At 40.7% G+C, this 13,756-nt stretch overlaps 1 long non-coding RNA gene across 2 annotated transcripts in view; it reads left to right on the top strand.

The window, feature by feature from the left end:
• LOC119866595 overlaps positions 1-13,756 on the top strand; it is a 144,556-nt gene that overhangs the window by 25,000 nt on the left and 105,800 nt on the right. The window lies entirely within an intron of this gene.

Genomic DNA, 13,756 nt, shown 5'->3' with positions numbered 1-13,756 from the left:
CACGCAGAGGCTTATATTCTGCCTGAAGAGGATTCAATGTTTGCACAACCTGTGATCCGCAGTCAGAGCTTCCAGTCTCTGGTTGGGTTTGGTGGAGCAGCACTTTCTGACAATCCCAGCATCTCTCCATCCTACCTGGGCCACTAAAGATGTGGATCCTTCTCTGAAGCTCAGAGTTCCCCCAGTGTCCTGTTGGAACCATGAAACTTGGGCCTGGGCCAAGCACAGAATGTTCAAGAGGCACTGAAGCCCACCCACGGCCTTCCATAACATGTCTCTTCCAAGAACACGTACATAGATGCCCAGCGCCTTGTAGCTCTTTTGTCTTTGGGTGCTAAGTGATTCCAAAGAATCGTTTGCTGTTTGATCCAGAGGAACATGACCGCCAGAAGGAAGAAAGGACTACCGTTGAGCTGAAATCAGCAGTATTTAAAGACCTGCAAGAAGTGGAGGAGGAAGCAGTCACCAGGACAGCTGCCCTGGAGTATGCTGAGCAAATCCTGCCTGGCTATTGGCACATCAGTATATCACTCTGTTGAATCCCCTGGTGTTATCCTGACTCGTTTCCCTCAATTTGGGATCACTGCCAAAATTACAGTGCTCTGCTCCTGGGTTGTAGGTAAAATCAAATGAGATAATGCCCCTAAAGCGCTGCATGTTGTGAGCACCCAATGAAGAGAGCAAAACCATGGAGCATTCTGCAGCAAGTAGAATCAATAGATTATAGAAATACACAGAGCAACAAGGATAAATCTTAAAAATCTTAAAAACCTAGTTGATTGAATAAAGAAAAAGAATGATATATAACACAACACTGTTATGTAGGTTGATCATACGTGTTTATACAATTCATAAGAATACATGCGAATAATGAAATACACATGCATTAGAACAGTTACCTATGGGGGGGACAGGGTGCAAGGGGAGCAGTCAGGGAGAGAACAGAAATGAGGAATAAATACATGAAAGCAGAGAAGGGACTGGAAAACATAACAGCGTAAATGTGCCACGAACTGAGGAGTGTAATTAACTCAACTTCCTGCGTCTGAGCTTAAAAATAAAAAGATAATGATAGTTATTATTAATACTCTGAGATTTTCCACATCCTTTCAACTGTAAAATGTTGGAATATCCTTCAGATGGCACCCTTCTTGAACTTGCTCAGGCAGGGGAGCATTTTCCTCCAGCTTTCCGGGTGATTTAACACATCAGGGAACAAGTATATAAAAAGGCCTGGTGCTCTCCTGTGTAGCCATTCTGGACTTCAGAGCTAAATTGCAAAGTCGGTTCGACACATGTGATTTCATCTATGAAATTAGGGCAAGGTGGGAAACTGACACAGAAAAAAAAAGTGATTTATTATATTGTTACCATCCCTTACAAGTAGAGGGTCAGATACCTCTTTTGCCCATTAGTTTAAGGCCAGATCATCGGAACGTGGCTATTACCACATCCCTTAAAAGCCCCCCTCTGGTCCAATGCCTGCAGGGGCCGGGCGCATTCCCCATCTGCTCGGATGGTGACACAGTAATTGTGGCATCTTGATGGTGCAAACTCTCGCACTTAGCTTGATCGGGGCTGACACAGCAGAAAACAATGGATCGAAAAATGTTTGGACTTCAAAGGTAACAGAACGAAGTCGGAGAACAACTACTGGCCAAGCCCGAGAGGTTTGGCGGCGGGTGGGGGACTGTGTTTTTCCGTTGACAGCTGAAAATGAGCCCGGCTTCGCGGGAGCTCTCTTCCTCCCTTCCCCAAGGTTACCTGCAATTCTAATGATCCGTTCTCTCGGAGAAAGCAAGAAAATGGATTTGGGGGGCAGACGTTTGTTGTAGTTCTAGCATCCGTTACAGGATGGGAGATGTGTTTCCCCCACCAAGTTTTCTGCCTGTAACAATACTCTTCTCCTGACACTGCTGCATCTGCCCCGGGGCTGGTAGTAAGGCAAGTGTGGACTTAGCACCCAGAAGGCACCCTGTCCTGCTGCATCCGCCTGCGACAGTGCTGGCCTCTCTCCTTGGACAAGACAGCGCCCCTCCGGCCCTTTGCTCACAAAGTCCTATCCCTCTTCCCTGTTCCTCTCTCCATCCCTGATAGACTCTCTTTTTAATGGCCCATCTCTCCAACTTTCTCCCTCCACCGGCCACATCAGAGATGTTCGTGAGTGTGCATGTGTGTGTGTGTGTGTGTGTGTTCAGTCTGTGCACAGATACATGTCAGAATCTGGGAGAGGACATAGAATTTGAAACCGAGGCAGCACTTTGTCCCCTTGCCTTGATTTCAGTGACAATATTTAATATGACTGAGGTTATAAATAGTATTCAAGGGAGGATATGAAGTTTTGTGCTCATCAAAGGGGATGTGAGTTTTTAAGAGAGGCTAAGACACCTGCCTCTGTTTGAATATAAATTGAAGGTTTAACCCCCAGCCAGTGAGTTCTTCTGTTGTTTGTGGGTCTGCGTTTTTCCTGCTCTTACTTTCTGATTTCATCTGTTCTGACAGTTCTACTCCCATGTGAACAAGTCCTGATACTCTAGTCCGGAGGTATGCGCACACTCTGCCATAGTCTTCCGTGAGCGTCAGTCTCGTAATTTAGAGCATGGGCTCTGGAGTCAGGCTGCCTGGGCTCAACTCCTAGCTCTGCGCTCATCAGCTGGTATAGCCTTAGGCCAACTACTTAATTTCTGGGCCTCAGTGTCATCATCTGTAAGCTGGGAACGATGGTACTAAATCTAGAAGGTTTCTGTGAAACTTCAACGAGAGTAATAGAGTGCCCGGCAAGTAGGAACCATCAATAAGGATTTGTTGGTTTTCTGGTCTCTTTTGCACACACCCAACAAATCTTGCATATAATTTTAAGGGAGTTTCAAGATTACTAACAAACTCAAGTTCTCCATGTCCCACAACAGCTTCTCTGTTCTGCTTCTACTAGTTCCCTCCATAGCACGGACCAGTCCCTCCTTGAAGTACTTTTCCCCTCGAATCTGAGATTCCACCTTCCCTGGCCTTTCCTCCTACCATATCGGCTGACTTGGAATGACTAAGGCCTCAGAAGCTGGTGAGCCTCTCCACCTATACGCTCCCTAGAATAATGACCTGATCCTATCCCATGGTTTTAAACACTTGCCATACATAAGAATCTCAGCTCTTCAGCCCCCATCTCTCCCTTGAGACTCATCTGATTGCCAACTTGTGGATATCTAACACTCCTAACACGTCTCAAACCAGCATATGTACAAGAGTCTTCTTCCCCTCTAAACTTGCACATCTATCTGTCCCCCAGTCTCATCTCTGCCAGTTGTGCGGAGAGCAGATTTGTGCAAGAGAGAGAAAGGAACCCATTGCAGGAGTCCAGTCAAGAAATGTGTGTGGCTTTGATTGAGTTGTGCAAAGGAAAGATGAGCAGTGGTCATATCCCCAGATCCTCCTGGCAAGCAATGGAGTGAGGAGGAAGGCTTCCTGGAGCTGGGTGCCAAAACACAATGCACCGGACACAGGCAAGGTTAGAGAGGAAGGCAGAGAATATCAAAGACTCTTAAAGACAAAGCAACAGGGAACATCGTGGGGACCACAAAGGACATATGTTTGGCTGCCTAAGATCGAATAGATGTGTGAGAAAGAAGTCTCTTCTCATGAGAGATTTTAGGGAAGCCAAGTTACAGATAAGGTTGCAGAAAAGGGAAAGTCATCACAGATCCTTATAACTAGATGTGATCTCCTAGTTCTCTAATCTTCATGGTACTACTTAGACATAGATTCTTTGTGAGTTTTTTTTTTTTTTTTTTTTTAGTAATCTCAATATGCAGCTCAAATTCATGACTCTGAGATCAAGAGTCATGTGCTCTTCCAACTGAGCCAGCCAGGCACCCCAAGATGCTTTAAAATGATAAGTTATTTCAAACATGCAGTTAATTATTATAGACTGTTGCAGGTATCTTCATTCCTACACCCAGCTTTATTGTATGTCCCTTTATAATGGTACCTGCTATGTAGTATCATGATTTTATTTATTCACTTTATTTCCTTGTATTATAGAGAAGTACCTTGAGTGGCAGGGGCCGCTCTCCCCTTTGTATCTTAGAAGTACCTTATACAGTGACTTACACACTTTAGGTCTCCCGAATATTTGCTGAATTGACTTGTGTTCTTGAAAGACCTCAGAAACCTTCGGGAAAAAGGAATATGTGGCAAGCAGCATGCACCATCCTTACAGATTTGAGGAGTTGCAGCTATTTTAAGGTATATGAATTCAGAAGGAATTACTGTAAGTGAAAATAGGCCAGTGGCTGCACCTCGTGGCATGTAACAGTGAAAACATATTTCATTTGCTGACATCCTTGGCTAATGTTTCTGATTCTGGAATCGAAGTCATAGACAACCCAAATCCCAGCTCTCCCAGTAGGCAGTCAATTTCCATGCCCTCCCCCATTCTAAGTGCCTTTGATTTATGAAGAAAGATGGTTAGCCAATAATAATAATTTACCGTCAGCTGTAGCAGGTTTATTAGACAATGTTTACACCCTTTGTTTAAGTCCCAGTTGCTTTGTCTTCTGCCCTAACATGCCTCTCACCTGCTACAAATCCAGAAAGTATTATATTACCTGATGTATTAGAATTCCTACCATCTTACTCCTTGACACAGAGCTGCATCGATGACTTAGCAGAACTCCTAGAATTCCCAGAAGAATGTGCTGTACATCATGGTAAACGAGACCTTTAATGGAGTGGCAAGCTTCCCAGTTAGGGTGACAGTGGCATTTGGTTTGTCCTAGATGGTCCCAGTTTACAAACTGTTGTAATCAAGTGATGTCTTGTAATTATTTAGCATTCCCCTCTCACTCTGTGGGTTCAGATGATAAGTTATATGGTCACCCTATTGATCTCTCTACTTCTACTTCTCATATCACCTGACTGCCTTATGTGGCTGGACTTCCATTTTTCTTATTTGTGCAATGTCTTGACAGATGGGGTGAAATGACACTCTCTGCTTGGTGAGAAAGAGCCACACTAGACATCACAAACAAAGCTCCATTTCTGGCAAGCTTTCCAAACACAACACAAACTAAAATAAATCCGTTCACCCAGATGTTACCATCCCAAATTGTGCCGACAACACCACAGCCTTTCCATGGGGAAAGAGTAAACCACCCAAAACAGTGAGAACTAAAACTTCAATTACATAGTAAAAAATGTTCAACATTTAGTGCAGGACTCTGGTGGCTGAATTTAAGTCAAAACCAGCTTAAAATTTTAAAACAGCAAAATCCAGGAGGGCTTTTTATTAGATGCAGGATCTCTCCCTCTTTTATTTCATCTGCATCAGCTCCAGAAAAGGAAAAATAATATAATATTAGAATAACATGTAGTTATAACTATATTTTCAGCCCAGCAATTTCAGTCCAATTTCCAGCAGTAATGTTCATTAGAATCAAACATTTCCTAGATGGTTTAAAAACACAATGAAAATCTGGCACTTTGGGAGCTTATGTGAATACAGCTTTAACTTCTTATTTTCAAAGAAAAATGAGATTCAGCATTAAAAAAAAAAAAACTAAAGCAATGTCCCCAAAGCTTCTTTAAAAAAAAAAAATAAAAGGAAACTCAACTTGCTGTACACATTAAATAATTCAAATCAATGATCCTTTTAAGCCCTTAGCAATGCATGAGCCAATGGGGGCAAGCAATCTAATACTTCATGCATTTAGGGGACTGCACTAGAAAGACTTTTAGTCTGTTTCTGCTTTTATAAATGCAAATGTATGCAGAACAGACAGATTGGGATCTGTACAATTTAGCAATGATCAAAACTTGTAATTTTTGAAAATGGGACAGATGTCCAGACTAGTTTTATTAAGACGCTTCTTAGTGAAGAAGAAACCAAACAAACAATCCAATTCCACCTCCTCCTTAAAAAGGAAACAAACAAACAATGCTACCACAAATTGGGATAAGTTAATCTTGTTTCTTTCATAGATTCTTAAAGTCGAGAGGCAGTTTAGGGTAGTGGAATAAATATCTCTAGCATGTATCACTGCATTACTCATCCTTCTGTCTCTAAGATGCAGAAATGGGGGGGGGGATGTTTCCTCCTTTAAGGACCTGCAATAGGCTCAAGGTTAACTTAGAGGTCAGCTAGATCTCTGGTTCTGAGTATCATGCTCTCCTTGAACTATAGACAGGAAAGCAGCTGGAATAAAAAGTAGAGTCAGTAAATATGTGCTGAATAAATGCTTCTCACTTTATTCACTCAAACTTGATGAGTGCCCCTCATCTTCCCATCCTTGGAACAGAGTTCCAAGGTTTATCTGATCATAATGAGTACCCAGAATGTACCAAGCAGTGGGGAAATCGAGATGAAAACAGCATTTGCTCTCAAAGGGGCTAGAGTGTGGTGGGGAAAACAGGTATGCTTAAAATGGGGTGCTAAGTATGGTAATGAACGTATATATGAGGTGCAATGGCAACCAAATGAGGATGGATTTATTCTGACCAGGCTATCAAAAAAAAAAAAAAGACTTCACTACTACTCCCCTTAAGTTGAGTCTCAAAAAACTGCTGGGTGGACAAGGGAAATAGCCACCTTCTGGGCACCTACAAAGACACAGAAAAGCCACTGAGGTTGCATGCATTCGATCAGATCTTCATTGAAGAATGTCTACGTGCCAGGCAAGATGTGAAGCACCAGGGAAATAGTAAAAAATAAGTTATGTCCTTGTCATACTTTATCCTATAGGTGCTAAGTGTTTAAACACAGGAGCAAGACAATCAGCTGTATTTTGGAACAGCCACTCTGAAGGTGGAGGAGAGAGGCTTAAAGGAGAGACTAGAGGTGAGGAAGCCCAATTATGGAGACCACAATAGCCCCAGTAAAAGATGATAAGGGCCCAAGCTAAGACAGTGACCCGGGGCTGGAGAAAGGAGGTCTGTTCATGGGATGGATTCAACCAAACGTGTCCTCCATCCAGCCACTGCTTTATTTTCAGACAGCTCCGGAGGTTACACAGTCCATCTCTACACTGGGGTGGAATCAGCCCCCTTCCAACCACCATGTGATGGCCTAGTTGTGCACTCTGGAAAAATGTAGACATGACAGGTCCTCAAATACTCGGTCTGTGTTCATGCTTGATTGCTACCAGTGAAATTCACATAAAATATTTATATTCCTCTACAAACAAAAGAGCAGAGTGAGGGCATATATTCCAAAAGCTTCCTAAATCCCCTACCCTAAACATTCAGATCTGCCTGGAGAAGTTAAGGGAGAGAAGATACTTTTTTAAAATCTTTTTTTTTTTTTTAACACTTCACCTTCATAGGTGATTGCTAGGTTTTGAAATCTTTCACTTTATGAATTACCCATCTTCTGGCTTTTCAAACAACAAACAAAAGGGAAAAGTGTTTCTTCACTGAAGAGAATAAGATTTAGCCATTCTAAGGCACCTCGACCTCTGCTCAATGGCCAGTATTTTCCAGGAACAAGAGACCAGAGAGGTCAGTTGTTAACGGTTCAACAATTTTACTCTGTTAGAAATTCTACCTCCTGAAGCTACACTAGAGGCCTACAAATCTAATAATTTTTTTTGGATTTCTATTTTTTTTAAAGATTTTATTTATTTATTCATGAGAGACAGATACACACACACGCACACACACACACGCACACACACACACACACACAGAGGCAGAGACACAGGAAGAGGAAGAAGCAGGCCCCATGCAGGGAGCCCAACGTGGGACTCAATCCCGGGTCTCTAGGATCATGCCCTGGGCCGAAAGTGGCGCTAAACTGCTGAGCCACCCGGGCTGCCCTTTTCTTGGATTTCTATCTCCAGTTTTAGAGTCCTTGATCCCAGCTCAATCTGCAATGCCAGAGTGAGACAGTGAACAGAGGCATTTACCCCTACATGGTAGGCCCTGGTCAACCAGAAGTCTGCCTGTGGGGCAGGAAGGCTTTTCTATCCAGGGAGGCCAGGGATTAATATACTACCGAGTTTTGTTTAGGAACATAGATTTTAATTTTTCTTATTATGAAAGTTTTCAAACATACATAAAAGCAAAGAAAAAAAGTACAATGAACTCACACATTGCCTTCTTCAGATTCAATACTATCAGCACTTTGACATGCTGGCTTCATCCCCTTTCCCTTCTATCTTTTTTTCCTCCCTCTTTCCTCTTTCTTCTCTTTCTTCCCCCCTCTCTTCCTTGCTGTAGTATTTTTAAACAAATGTCTTACATCATGTTATTCTACTCTTATACTTCAGAATAATTCTAAAAAATGACATGTTATTATATAACTGCAATACTACTGCCACACCTGACCAAATGAATAGGAATCCTCTCACGTCATCTAAAACCTAGGTTCCAGGAAAGTTTTAGAAGTCATAAGGCTTGAGATTTCTGTTGCTTCTCTAGGGAAAGGCTATGCCACAGATAGCCTTGATTATCAGGCAATTTTTTCCTTATCCTCAGCTTAAAGTTTCATCCCATTACTGCATATTATACTCATGTATCATGCTAAATAATTAATCTTCCTTTTTAATGTTTACACATTTCAGATATTTGTATACATTTGGCTTGTTTTTCCTTAGTCTTTGCTTAGCTGAACTATACATATTTAGTTCTTTTACTCTTATTAATCAATGCCATAAGCTCTTAATCATTTTGGAGCTTTGCTTTGAACCTCGTCCAGCTGGTTTCCATAAGCCTAGTAATGAGTAGCCCAGAACCAGATGTAGCGTTCCAAGAGCCGTGTCACCCAAATCAAACTGCTCCCCATTCCTTCTCTGAATGCTCAATCCCAAACCACAAGAGCCTTATTTTCTGTCATATTATAACAGAAACAAATGTCTTGTTTTCTGCTTTTATGCCCAGTTATTTTTTGGCATTACAGCATGTGTTTCATTCCTCCCACTAAACATCTGTGCTTCAGATCACTTTCCTCCAGATGTAATATAAACAGTATTTTGGAACCAGAAGAGTACAGAGACCCAGCTCTGCCATGCTGGCTATGTGACTCTTGGCAAGTCACCTCATACTCAGCGCCACTTCAAGTTCCCCACCTAAATGACAAGACTGATCCTTTCTACTCTCTACTTCACAGAATTGTTGGAGGGTTAAATAAGATGATATAAATGCAAAAGGTTTACTAACTTTAATGGCATGTGATGCAGATATATATATTTAATATACTTTAGTACACTTAATATACAAAACATTAACTTCTACATTCTCTAGACTTTTCTACTTGCATCAGTAGCTTATTGCACCATTTAATCATCTGTACTATCAGGAGTTCTTTGTTTCAGCTCAATTCTTCCTATCAAAACAGTATCTAATAAAATATTTTTTGAAATGTATACTATGAATCCATAAACCATGAGACTTTCATGTTTATTCTTCTATTACTTCTAAGTCAGGTATATGGCATTTGCTTCTGTTTACTATTTACTAAGTTCTAAGTCGTGCTAAACACTTTACCTGAATGGCCAATTTAGACCTCATGATTCTATGAAGTAGATGCTATCAACATTCTCACTTTAAAGACGAGGAAACTGGGGCTCAGAAAAGCTAATTAACTTGCCTAATGTTAATAGTTGGTCAAAGCTGTAGAGCTTGGAAAACCTGCAACTCCAGAGCCCATTCTCTCAACTGTGAGCATGATTTAATATTTCACATAATTACTGCGAACCTTTAGCTATAGATTAAATTCAACAAACCTCTATGTGCCAGACACTGGAGACCAGTGAGAAGGCATGGCTCCTTCCAGGAGGCTGTTTGCTCACAGAGAAGCTCAGAGCTGATTAAAAAGGAACAAAGCACAATGGCTGTCATTAGCATAGGCAATTATACCAATTACCCAACATCCACGAAAATGCTCTTATACAAAAATACTACTCTTATACAAAAATTCAGATTCATTCCCTTTAGATAAACTATTTGATGGCTATTGCTAATCATTTTATCCTCCAATTCCCTGGCCCTTGGCTATCTAATAAATAAATTGAATAATGCCAATTTTCCTTTAAACTGTTCGCTCAAACATCCATTATCTGATGATACTCTGGTTTGGAGTATTTTATTATCTCAGTCCTGGATCAGTGCACCAGACTCAGTTTTAATTGGGTTCTCTGCCTCTTGTTTCAGCCTCTTCAGTTCTTGCCACACATCACTGCCAGATTAATCTCCTTAAAATAAAGCTTCCATCTAAACCAGTTCCTCCTCTGAAGCTTTATTCATTTCCGACTTTCAAGGTTCAAAACGATGTAATGCTAACCATCTTCATGCAAATGTTCCTCTCCACTCAGACCTTCTCTCTTCTCCCTACATATGCCTTGTACACTGCTCTCTTGCTGGAACTACTATCCCCTCCTGAATTCCTCTCCTTTCTTTTTTTTTTTCTCCTCTCCTTTCTTAACTCTTTGAATACTATCCCTCCTCTATGCACCCATCCTGATCACTAGACACTCTGTTCTCCCTCCTCTCTTCTCTTTAGAAGCTCAACAGATGTTTGCAGAATTAATTATTGCTCCATTAAACATCACTAGCACTTTCTGGTGATACCACTCACTGATATTCCTGTATCGTACCATACTTATCTCTTTGTATGTAGTAAGTAAGCGAAGTAATTAAGTGAAAGCTTCTTAAAGGCCTGAACTATGTCTTCAAGAACTCTTTAGTATGCTATACATTGTTTCCCCATGCAAAGGTATTCATGAATATTTGACAATGACATATTTAAATTATATAAAATAAAACACCTATTTGCCACCTTTAGATCATATGGCCAAATCCATGAGCCAAAAGATTATTAATGACTTAAGATATCTGACCTCTAAGTTCTGTTCTTAATAATGCATTAATTTGGAGTTGGGAAAAATTAGTTTTCTATGTCACAATTTTCTCACTGACAATGGAAGAATCCAAAGTCAAAAGAATTTCAAGGCACCCTTCACACATGAATGCTAATTTATTAAATATTTTGCCATGATTCAATGGATAGTCAGATTATTTTCTAAACATAGAAAATGAACTACAACATTAGAGTACTGCAGCTCAGGTATGTTCCCCTCACTGCTCTTTTGATATGGAGAGTTCCATTTCTAACAAAAACAGGGAATGAAACAGCCTCAAAACCCTTGCAACTACAAATGCTGGGAAAAATATAAAAGCATCATTTAAGAGGTAAAATGAACTCAAATGGGTGACAAGCTCCTCTGACAAGAGATGGGAAACATGAATTTTCACTCTTGGCATACTACAGAAGGAAGAGGCAGTCATCATAAAAGCACGGAAGATGAAAACAACTGAAATTGTAATAAATTCTTGAAGGCCAAGAGTGATAGCTTAGGAATTTGGGGAGTCTCAGACAGAAAGGAAGTCACTTCCTAGTTCTTTACTGTGGGTCTTCACATATAAGAGTGATTGGGCGCAGGGCAGTAGACCTGAGAGACCCTGTGGGTGGCACAAAGGCATTGAAGCCCACCCCCTACATGAACCCTCCCTTCACGTGAAGCAAAAGCCATAATCTTTTAGGGAGAGAGAAAAAGCCAAGCAAAGATCCATTGCCTTTGGGGGAAAGGCAGAAGCAAAAGCTGCCTGTCACTGCAGGAACGGTAAGAAATGAACTTGGGTCAGGATCTTGTACTGTTACAAAGCAGAGATCTGCTATCCCTGGGAAAGGGGCAGAATTACTGAAAAACCTCACCCCTGAAGTCCAGAAACACAAGGCCTAAGACAGGCTGGAGTGAGAGGACCAAGAAACATTTCCTTGAACCCACCAAGTAACAAGCAATAGCAGTTTACCCCTGGGAAACGTGGAAAAGCCTTGGTCAGATTCCTTCTACGGCATAAATATGAAAGACTTGTGAGCATGCAGAGAAAAACTGAGGAAAATCCTCCCACAATCCATGAGTCCACTAAACAAAGTAGAAGCAACCTACCCTAGCAGCAATTACAAGTCTGCTATGTTGATAGTAAGATCAACACCAAACCCAAGCGTGTTTCAACTACTGACTAGACTGCCCCAACACCCCACCCTAATGGCTGGATGGAAGATGTGTGCCCATTTACAGATGTAAATACTATGTAGCTCAGTCTGTTTTAAGCACAAAATCTGGCCTTCAATTAAGAAATAAGAAACACACACACAAGTAAGAAAAGGCTATGTGACAAAACAATCAACAGAACTAGACTAAGATATGGTCCAGATGTTAGAACTACCACTTTATTATTTATTTATTTATTTATTTATTTATTTATTATTTATTTATTTATTGTATAAATTTATTTTTTATTGGTGTTCAATTTGCCAACATATAGAATAGCACCCAGGAATCCCTGGGTGGCGCAGCGGTTTAGCGCCTGCCTTTGGCCCAGGGCGCGATCCTGGAGACCCGGGATCGAATCCCACATCGGGCTCCCGGTGCATGGAGCCTGCTTCTCCCTCTGCCTGTGTCTCTGCCTCTCTCTCTCTCTCTCTCTCTCTGTATGACTATCATAAATAAATAAAAAAATTAAAAAAAAAATAGAATAGCACCCAGTGCTCATCCCATCAAGGGCCCCACTCAGTGTCTGTCACCCAGTCACCCCCACGCCCCCCATCCAGACAGACTTTAAAATAACTTTAATATGTTAATGGACCTAGTGGAAAGGTAGACAGCATGCATGAACAGATAGGGAATTTCAAGAGAGGTAAAAACTGAAAAAAAAAAAAGAGAATGAAATCAAAATGCTAGAATTAAAAATGTATCAGAGATGAAGAATTTCCTTAACAGGTGTATTGGTGCACTGGATTGAGGAAAAAGTCCGTGAACTTAAAAAGAGGTCACTAGAAATTACCCAAACCAAAATATAAATTTAAAAAAAGAGCAGAGCATCCAATATCTGTGTGCCAATATGAAATGTTGAATATCACAACAATTTGAGTCCCAGAAGAAAAAAAAGAGAGCATGGAGTAAAATAAATATTTGAAAAGATAATGGCTGAGAATTTTCTAACACTGATGAAAGAAAATAAACTGAAAATGCAAGAAATTCAGAGGCCTAAAGGGAAGATACAAAGAAAACCAGACCTTGACACATCAAACTGAGAAACACTAAAAATAAAACCCTGTAAGCAGCCAGAGAAAACACACAAGTCAGAAGATAATTAAATGACATCATTTAAGTGTTTATTGAAAAAAAGGTGAATATACCCAATTTATATACCCAGCAAAAATAGCTTTAAAAAATGCAGGTGAAATAAACATTTTTCAGACGAAACCTGAGAGAATTTATTCCTGTCAGACCTGTGCTAAAAGATATATTAGGGGATATCTGGGTGGCCCAACTCTTGATTTCAGCTCAGGTCATGATCTCAGGGTCCTCAGATCAAGCCCCACACTGGGCTCCACACTCAGTGGGGAGTCTGCTTGGGATTCTCACTCCTGCTCCCTCTGCCTCCACCCTGTTCACACACTCTTTCTCTCAATAAATAAATAAAATCTTTTAAAAATAAAAGCGCTATTAAAGGAAGTTATTCAGGGGGAAGAAGTATGATAGTAGAAATTTGGATCCACATAAGAAAAATGAAGAACACAAGGATATAGAGAAATATAAAGATACATTTTTTTACAATTTTTAATCTCTTAAAGATAGCTGTCGGTTTAAAGCAGGGGTCAGCAAGCTATAACATGAGGGTAAGTGTATTTTATTGGAACACAACCCCATCCATTCATTTATATGTACTGTCTATGGCTGTTCTCATGTTAGTGGCAAAAGTG

The sequence above is a fragment of the Canis lupus genome, chromosome 28 (assembly GCF_011100685.1).
Source record: "Canis lupus familiaris isolate Mischka breed German Shepherd chromosome 28, alternate assembly UU_Cfam_GSD_1.0, whole genome shotgun sequence".
Lineage (NCBI taxonomy): Eukaryota > Metazoa > Chordata > Mammalia > Carnivora > Canidae > Canis > Canis lupus.
This window is presented reverse-complemented; position numbering and strand designations above follow the sequence as displayed.